Source organism: Coregonus lavaretus (genome assembly GCF_964263955.1).
Source record: "Coregonus lavaretus genome assembly, chromosome: 38".
Taxonomy (NCBI): Eukaryota; Metazoa; Chordata; class Actinopteri; order Salmoniformes; family Salmonidae; genus Coregonus; species Coregonus lavaretus.
In genome coordinates this window covers 30784908-30794909 of record NC_140025.1, presented here as the reverse complement: position 1 = coordinate 30794909, position 10002 = coordinate 30784908, and the positions used below count along the sequence as shown (strand labels likewise).

General features: G+C 39.2%; 1 long non-coding RNA gene across 1 annotated transcript; it reads left to right on the top strand.

Annotated features, from left to right (window-relative positions):
• Positions 1 to 7657: 7657 nt before the first annotated feature.
• On the top strand, positions 7658 to 8574 carry LOC311112320. The gene is made up of 3 exons (XR_014610859.1): positions 7658 to 7737; positions 8002 to 8065; positions 8535 to 8574. It is a non-coding gene; the product is annotated as an uncharacterized lncRNA (long non-coding RNA).
• Positions 8575 to 10002: the final 1428 nt, after the last annotated feature.

Genomic DNA, 10002 nt, shown 5'->3' with positions numbered 1-10002 from the left:
GATGCTTACATACTATACACTGGGAAAGGCTTTCATATTTTCATAAGATAATATCCTAGTCCTCATCTTAAACAATTAGCTTGCATTGCATTAAGGGCTAGTTGCATGTTAAAAGTTGGATATCCATTATGTTTGTTTTATTTGTCACAGATTATGTATAGAATTCCTCTGACTCTGATGTTTCATTTAAAAATATCTGTGTTCTTTTATTATAGAACAATGTACTGTATGTAACATATCCCACTTAACATCAAATGAACAAACTTAACATCAATTTACCAAATATGTACAGTAAAACATATCATTTAAATACTTTTAAATAAATAAAAAATATTGACACAGTTCATTTTACTTAATTTCCTCATAGATAGTTAATAAAATATTTGAATGAACATTAAGTGCCTTCAGAAAGTATTCATACTCCTAGACTTATTGCACATTTTGTTGTTACAGCCTGAATTCAAAATTGATTAAATCGTTTTTTGGTCACCCATCTACGCACAATACTCAATAATGACAAAGTGAAAACAGGTTTTTAGAAATGTTTGCAAATGTATTTGTATTTATTATGGATCCCCATTAGCTGCTGCCTTGGCAGCAGTTACTCTTCTTGGGGTCCAGCAAAATTAAGGCAGTTCATAAATTACAATTTTTAAAACATTACAATACATGCACAGATTTCACAACACACTGTGTGTCCTTAGGCCCATCACTACCACATATCTACAGTACAAAATCCATGTGTATAGTGCGTATGTTATCGTGTGTGTATGCATGTGTCTGTGCCTATGTTTGTGTTGCTTCACAGTCCCCGCTCTTCCATAAGATGTTTATTTTTATCAGTTTTTTAAATATAATTTTACTACTTGAAAATTAAATGCAGAAATATCTAATTTACTTAAGTATTCACACCCCTGAGTCAATACTTAGTATAAGCACCTTTGACAGTGATTACAGCTGTGAGTCTTTCTGGGTAAGTCTCTAAGAGCTTTGCACACCTGGATTGTACAATATTTTCTCAGGTACTGAACAAAAATATAAACACAACATGCAACAATTTCTACGATTTTACTGAGTTACAGTTCATATAAGGAAATCAGTCAATTGAAATAAATTAATTAGCCCTAATCTATGGATTTCACATGACTGGGCAGGGGCACAGCCATGGGTAGGTAGGCCGGTGAGGACATAGGCCTACCCACTTAGGAGCCAGGCCCAGCCACTGGGGAGCCAGGCCCAGCTAATCAGAATGAGTTTTTCCCCACAAAAGGGCTTTATTACAGACATACAGTACGAGTCAAAAGTTTGGACACACCTACTCATGTAGTAACCAAAAAAGTGTTAAACACATCAAAATATATTTTATATTTGAGATTCTTCAAAGTAGCCACCCTTTGCCTTGATGACAGCTTTGCACACTCTTGGCATTCTCCCAACCAGCTTCATCAGGTAGTCACCTCAAATGCCTTTCAATTATCAGGTGTTCATTGTTAAAAGTTAATTTGTGGAATTTATTTCCTTCTTAATGCGTTTGAGCCAATCAGTTGTGTTGGAACAAGGTAGGGGTGTTATTCGTGGTTTCCTTCCTCCCCAGCAACTGAGTTAGGAAGGACGCCTGTATCTTTGTAGTGACTAGGTGTATTGATAAACCATCCAAAGTGCAATTAATAACTTCACCATGCTTAAAAGGAGATTCAATGTCTGCTTTTTTTTTTAACCCATTTTGTATTTTTACCCATCTACCAATAGGTGCCCTTCTTTGCGAGGCATTGGAAAACCTCTCTGGTCCTTTGTGGTTGAATCTGTTTGAAATTCACTGCTCGGCTGAGGGACCTTACAGATAATTGAATATGGGGTACAGAGGAAGACATTTTTTACTCCTGAACATATTTAGGCTTGCCATAACAAAAGGGTTGAAAACGTTTCTGCTTTTCATTTTTTATTATTTGGAACAATTTCTAAAAACATAATTCCACTTTGACAATATGGGGTATTGTGACACAAATCTCAATTGAATCCATTTTAAATTCAAGCTGTAACAACAACATTTTGAAAAAGTCAAGGGGTGTGAATACTTTCTGAAGGCAAATGTTCTCATTCCCTCTGACTATTTCCTATACTTTTTCTATTCCTTTACTATTTTCCTTGGTTTCAAACCCCAATTCCAAAAATGAGGATAGTCAAAATCTCTGTTTTATTCTCCCACTTTTTTTTCTCCCAATTTCTCTTATCCCATCTCTCTTCTCACCCTCCAAATCGACCAGGCCGTCACTGTTGAGGTTGATGTCTCTGAGGATGTCGTTGATCTCTGGTTGGTTGAGCTTCTTTATTGCCTCCTTCAGGTCCGCCAGGCTGATCTGACCATCCTGGTTAGAGTCAGACTGACAGGAAGAGGGAGAAAATAAAAAGAATGGCAAGAGGAGGCAAAGGTACTTTAAGTGAGGAAGAGGGATGGAGTGAGATAGAGGGGCAATGGAAGTTAGTGAGAGTGGAAGTGAAAAAGGAGAGACAGGTAAGGGTAGAAAGAGTAAAGGGAGAGAGAAAAGGGGTCAAACGTGCTTGTTGTGTGATAAGTAGTTTACAGTCAATAAATCAAATACAATGAATGAATAATGCAACCTGGAGGTAACATAGTAAATGTAAATCTGTGACACTCCAATTAGTATGATATGTTACGTTTCGTATGGTATGTATTAATTTGTGGATGTCCATCATCCATTTCGTATGATACAGTATGTTACAAATGACAATTCATATGATATGTTACTAATTGCAATTCGTACAACATGTTACGAATTTGCATAAAGTATATGTTACGAATTCCAATTTGTTGTGGCTCACTTTAGCTAAGCTAGGGGTTAAGGTTAGGAGTTAGGTTAAAGGGTTAAGGTTAGGGGAAGGGTTAGCTAACATGCAAAGTAGCTCAAAAGTAGTAAGGAGTTGCTCATTAGTGAAAATGCTAAAGTTGTCTGTGATGAGATTCGAAGACTGAGAATCGAGACTCCTGGGTGGCGCAGCGGTCAAAAGCACTGCACCGCAGTGCTGAGGCGCCACTACAACCGGGGGTTAGATCCCAGACTGTGTCACAACCAGCCGTGACCGGGAGCTCCATAGGACGGCGCACAGGGGAGGGGTAGGGGAGGGTTTGGCCAGTGGGGCTTCCCTAGGCTCATTGTGCTCTAGCAACTCCTTGTGACAGGGCTGGGCGCCTGCAAGCTGACTCCGGTTATCCTCCAACACATTGGTGTGGCTGACATCCGGGTTAAGTGAGCAGTGTGATAAGAAGTAGGCAGCCAGGCGGGTCATGTTTCGGAGGACACACGCCTCTCCCGAGCCCATTGAGGAGTTGCAGAGATGAGCCAAGGGACCTAATTTGGGGAGAAAACGGGGTAAAAAAATATGCTTGTTGTCATACCAGGGTCGGGCCTGGTTAGTACTGGGACGGGAGACCGCCTTTGATTTCCAGGTGCAGTGAGCAAAAACAAATAAAAGAGATTTGAAGACGCAACCTTTGGGTTGCTAGACGTTCGTGTTTTTGCCTTAAGTAACCTTCTGTCTTACGTAACCATACCAAACATATAACATCTAACTAATTTGAGTGTCCCGGATTTACGTTTACTATATTACGTCTATTCTATGAGACAATGCTGAATAATGTGACTTGATATTAGGTAGTTCTAGCAACAGATTGAATTTAAACAGTATGACTCAAAAGCTCTTTCAAATCATCCCTCAGCTCCTTCACTCCTATCATGTCTACTGTCTCTGCCAAGTCCTCAAAGTCAACTATGGCTCAATCTACATGTTTTATTTTATTTTACCATTATTTAACTAGGCAAGTCAGTTAAGAACAAATTCTTATTTACAATGACGGCCTACACCGGCCAAACCCGGACGACGCTGGGCCAATTGTGCGCCGCCCTATGGGACTCCCAATCACGGCCGGTTGTGATACAGCCTGGAATCGAACCAGGGGTCTGTAGTGACGCCTCAAGCACTGAGATGTAGTGCCTTAGACTGCTGCGCCACTCGAAAAAAAATAAAGTAATCATTACAAAAACTGTCACAGGGATGATAAAATTCTGATATGAATAAATACTGAAGAGGTTGAGACAGTTACAAGCTAGACGTAGTGCCCAAGATCAATGATTGAAATTGAAAGACTCAATCGAAAAAGTACCTTTAAATTTCAACCTCGTTACAACGTTGATTTTTGGCACTACGGCTTGAATCCAGCCCTTGACTTTTTGTCATTTAAATGCAATTTTTTTTTTATTGCGATTAATCACCTTGTCTGAAAGCGTTCAAAATACACTGAAAACATCCAAAATACATAATCTATACAGAAAGTGTGCATTATCAATTTACCAGATGTTGCTTACCATTAATTTTGATAAAATCAAGACCTCAATATTCTAATGCTTTTTATATAATATATCTGAAATTACAGCTCTATTACAGCAAATCCTGTGATTAACTCGATGAAATTGCTTAATAATTTGACAGCCCTAGTAAAACTTTTACTTTGTAACCATTTGAATAAATGACAGTATTGGGATCATAACCAACACATTGAAAACAAATAATATCTATGCAAGTTATAACAAATCACCACGTTTAATGAATAAAACATTTATACATCAAAAAGTACAGAACAATGTGCATGTCATTAAACTGAATAAATTACAGTACCAGTCAAAAGTTTGGACACACCTACTCTTTCAAGTTTTTTTTATTTTTTTATTACATTGTAGAATAATAGTGAAGACATCAAACTATGAAATAACATATATGGAATCATGTAGTAACCAAAAAAGTGTTAAACAAATAAAAATATATTTTATATTTAAGATTCTTCAAAGTAGCCACCCTTTGCCTTGATGACAGCTTTGCACTCTCTTGGCATTCTCTCAACCAGTTTCATGAGGTAGTCACCTGGAATGCATTTCAATTAACAGGTGTGCCTTCTTAAAAGTTAATTTGTGGAATTTTTTTCCTTCTTAATGTGTTTGAGCCAATCAGTTGTGTCGTGACAAGGTTAGGTTAGGCTCAGGATGCTAGCGGGCACATACAAGGTTGTCTGTGGGCCGCGAGCGGGCCAGTAGCAGCCCTGGTTGAAACCGTTGATCCACACCTGGCCCTATTGATAAAAACAAAACAAAGGAAAAGCATTGGGAGAAAAAAAGACTAACGTACGTGTTCTGGATTCAGTAGTGTCAGGGACCATGAACAAGTTGCACCAGGGTATGTGAAACTAATGTGCTTCTGGAAACCACACTGAGTAACCTTGCCTGAGATCTGAAGAGGTGTGTCTAAGGCTAATGCCTAGGCTTTAGCTCAGAGGGCAAACACACCAACTTGTCAGCGCACAGAAGACACAGGTGAGTCACATTATCTATCAAGTTAATTTGCAGTTGTCTAGTCAGTCACATTATCTATAAGGTCATTTGCAGTTGCAGTCCCTGCTCAGGAACAACATACAGTACAGCCATATAACCCCACCTTTCTCTAGTCAGGGAACTGGATGTACAGTGGTGGAAAAAAGTATTTAGTCAGCCACCAATTGTGCAAGTTCTCCCACTTAAAAAGATGAGAGAGGCCTGTAATTTTCATCATAGGTACACGTCAACTATGACAGACAAAATTAGATTTCTTTTTCCAGAAAATCACATTGTAGGATTTTTTATGAATTTATTTGCAAATTATGGTGGAAAATAAGTATTCTGTCAATAACAAAAGTTTCTCAATACTTTGTTATATACCCTTTGTTGGCAATGACACAGGTCAAACGTTTTCTGTAAGTCTTCACAAGGTTTTCACACACTGTTGCTGGTATTTTGGCCCATTCCTCCATGCAGATCTCTAGAGCAGTGATGTTTTGGGGCTGTCGCTGGGCAACACAGACTTTCAACTCCCTCCAAAGATTTTCTATGGGGTTGAGATCTGGAGACTGGCTAGGCCACCCCAGGACCTTGAAATGCTTCTTACGAAGCCACTCCTTCGTTGCCTGGGCGGTGTGTTCGGGATCATTGTCATGCTGAAAGACCCAGCCACGTTTCATCTTCAATGACCTTGCTGATGGAAGGAGGTTTTCACTCAAAATCTCACAATACATGGCCCCATTCATTCTTTCCTTTACACAGATCAGTCATCGTGGTCCCTTTGCAGAAAAACAGCCCCAAAGCATGATGTTTCCACCCCCATGCTTCACAGTAGGTATGGTGTTCTTTGGATGCAACTCAGCATTCTTTGTCCTCCAAACACGACGAGTTGAGTTTTTACCAAAAAGTTATATTTTGGTTTCATCTGACCATATGACATTCTCCCAATCCTCTTCTGGATCATCCAAATGCACTCTAGCAAACTTCAGACGGGCCTGGACATGTACTGGCTTAAGCAGGGGGACACGTCTCGCACTGCAGGATTTGAGTCCGTGGCGGCATAGTGTGTTACTGATGGTAGGCTTTGTTACTTTGGTTCCAGCTCTCTGCAGGTCATTCACTAGGTCCCCCCGTGTGGTTCTGGGATTTTTGCTCACCGTTCTTGTGATCATTTTGACCCCACGGGGTGAGATCTTGCGTGGAGCCCCAGATCTAGGGAGATTATCAGTGGTCTTGTATGTCTTCCATTTCCTAATAATTGCTCCCACAGTTGATTTCTTCAAACCAAGCTGCTTACCTATTGCAGATTCAGTCTTCCCAGCCTGGTGCAGGTCTACAATTTTGTTTCTGGTGTCCTTTGACAGCTCTTTGGTCTTGGCCATAGTGGAGTTTGGAGTGTGACTGTTTGAGGTTGTGGACAGGTGTCTTTTATACTGATAACAAGTTCAAACAGGTGCCATTAATACAGGTAACGAGTGGAGGACAGAGGAGCCTCTTAAAGAAGAAGTTACAGGTCTGTGAGAGCCAGAAATCTTGCTTGTTTGTAGGTGACCAAATACTTATTTTCCACCATTATTTGCAAATAAATTCATAAAAAATCCTACAATGTGATTTTCTGGAGAAAAAAAATCTCAATTTGTCTGTCATAGTTGACGTGTACCTATGATGAATATTACAGGACTCTCTCATCTTTTTAAGTGGGAGAACTTGCACAATTGGTGGCTGACTAAATACTTTTTTTCCCCACTGTATTTCGACAAGAATGCGAAGCTGACAGACGTCTACAAAAGGGACTTCTTCCTCCATTTGTTTAAAAAGTTGTTGGTACCCGAGTCTGGGATGTTCATGTACAACGACAACAAGACGCTAGCCTGGTTCCCTGCAAAGGTAAGGTACGTTTAGGGAAATCACACATGGATTATGAGGTTTTCCACCACCTCACCATATTATTTTATTTCTACATCGATAATCATTGTATTTTCAAATGTGCTGGTAGTGAAACACTAATGATATGTTCCTAGAGAGGAACTACTACAGTATTACTAGCCTACTACTGTATTCTAGAAACCGCAGTACCTTCCCTTTAATGTATATTAAGCTATCATTTTTCACAGGTTATCAACAGCATGTCCTATACTTTCACTCATGGTGTATTTCTTGTCTCTTGTCCAACCCATCCTCACTAACAGCCTAGAGTGGAGGAGAAGCGTTATTTCCTGTTTGGGGTTCTGTGTGGGATGGCCCTGTACAACAACAACATGGTGCACCTCCCCTTCCCCTTGGCCTTCTTCAAGAAGCTGGTGAACATCAAGCCTTCTTTAGAGGACCTGAGAGAGTTTAGCCCCATTGAAGCAGGGTAAGTTCATACAATTAATATATTGTTATCCCTTTGTCAGTAATGTATTACGGTACAGGCTGTTGTGTTTGGTATAAGGACACCAAGGACATATTAAGATGCATTTTGTTGCATCTCAGGGGCAGTGCACTTGATCTGTGTGGATAAGCAATGATTAATTATTTGGATAAATAGTTTTTTATTGATTAATGCATCATGCTTTATTGATTGTCGATTTATAATTGTCACCTCTATTGTCACATATTATTTTCAATGCTTTTGAAGGAGTTTGCAGTACATCTTGGATTACCCTGATGATGATGTCGAAAACATGGACATTACTTTCTCAGTATGTATTGCATTCAAACAGTTTGATCGATGAACAAATAAAATGTAACATAATACAGATGTAGAATCTTAATTTGATCACTTTTTTGTTGATGACAATTTTCTCGCACAGCAGGAAATGCAAAGTTGTAGTGTATTCAAGGTTTTAAAAGGCTTCTAAAGTTAGTAATTTCCACTTTAAAATGACAGACTTGATCTTAGGAAAAATGTATCAACCCCTACAAAGAATGTCCATTAATTATAATACACATAATAATTCACATTTCCTGCTGTATCAAATTGGCTCAAATTAAGATCCTACATCTGTACTTAATTGAAGTGAAGCGGTATGAATTACTTAACATAAGATAAATTATATTATTTCTGTGTGTATGTCTCTCCCATATCACTCCCATCTATTTGTCTATACCCTCAGTCTGCAGTGTTGTCATTTTTCATTTACCTCACTATTTTCATTCTCACTATAATAGGTGGTATGGGATGACGTAGCGGTGGAACTTGATCCCAAAGAAACTGGAAAACTCGTCACAAGTGCTAACAAGTAAGATTGCAATATTTACAACTGACAAAATACAAGGTGTACAGTATGACACATTTTCCCATTGCTACAGCTACCAGGGTTGGGGTCAATTCCATTTTGGCAATATCATCTGACACACTGAAATGTAATTGTATGAATGGAAAAATCATCATTGAAATTCCTTGAATTGACACCAACCTATACTAGCTACAACTCAATGGATATCTGGCGCAGTGGTCTAAGGCACTGCATCTCAGTGCTTGAGGTGTTCGAATCCAGGCTGTATCTCAACTGGCCGTGATTGGGAGTCCCATAGGGCGACGCCCAGCGTCGTCCGGGTTTGGCCGGTGTAGGCCATTATTGTAAATCAGAATTTGTTCTTAACTGACTTGCCTAGTAAAATAAATTAATTTGACAGGAAGGAGTTTGTAGACACATACGTGAACTACATCTTCAAACAGTCAGTAGAGAACGTGTTTGAAGAGTTCAGGAAAGGCTTCTTCAAGGTGTGTGACATGGACGTGGTGGAGTTCTTCCAGCCAGAGGCACTGAGGGGGGTGATGGTGGGGAAGGAGAACTTTGACTGGGAAACGCTGAAACAGGTCAGAACCATGTTTTGTTACTACATGACTGAAGCTCAATCCCAAATCTACCCCTAGCCAATTGTCTACATCTGAGAGCATTAGACAAGTAAAAGCATATAATATATGTCGAAGATGTCACCTAGCCTATCAGAGGGCAAGATGGAGCCTAAAAAACAAGTGTCCTAGGGCTTTATTTGGGATTCATGGTGAACATGTTCTGTGTAACATGTTCTACAACCTAGCTAAAATGTTATTTTAATACATTGATTTGATAAATGGTTTGAATGGTGTCTGTTGCAGCTGCCCATATACCCCTTCAAAGAATCACTACAGAGCAGGCTTATAGAGGCTGTCGGCCACAACAGGGGCTTCTTGAATGAATAATGAGTGTTGCTGCTGTATATACTTCTCTCCTGTGTTCATCTTTTCATTGTTCCATAGTTGGGTTTAAGATTTAGATTGTTTTAATATAGGGTTGTATTTCAAATCCTAACTTGAGATCTGTGCGATCCTATGACATTTGTGTGTAATCATTATCATATTGTATTCGCCACATTTTATTAAAACATTTATAAATCAAAAAGTACAGCATGGTTTGTGCCTGGACATTAAACAACACATATTCAAATTAATAAAACTGATAACAACCAAGGTACAAGGAAATCTCAAAGTCTTTGAAATAATCAAATTGTGCAAAAGAAGCATATCAGGGTTCCAGTTGAACACAATAACTATTCATTTACAAGACGCACCAAATGGTTCTGTAGTATCTGAAGAGTCTATGATTTTGGCTGAGGTTTGCATATTCTGCTTTGCTGAAACATCTGGAAAGCA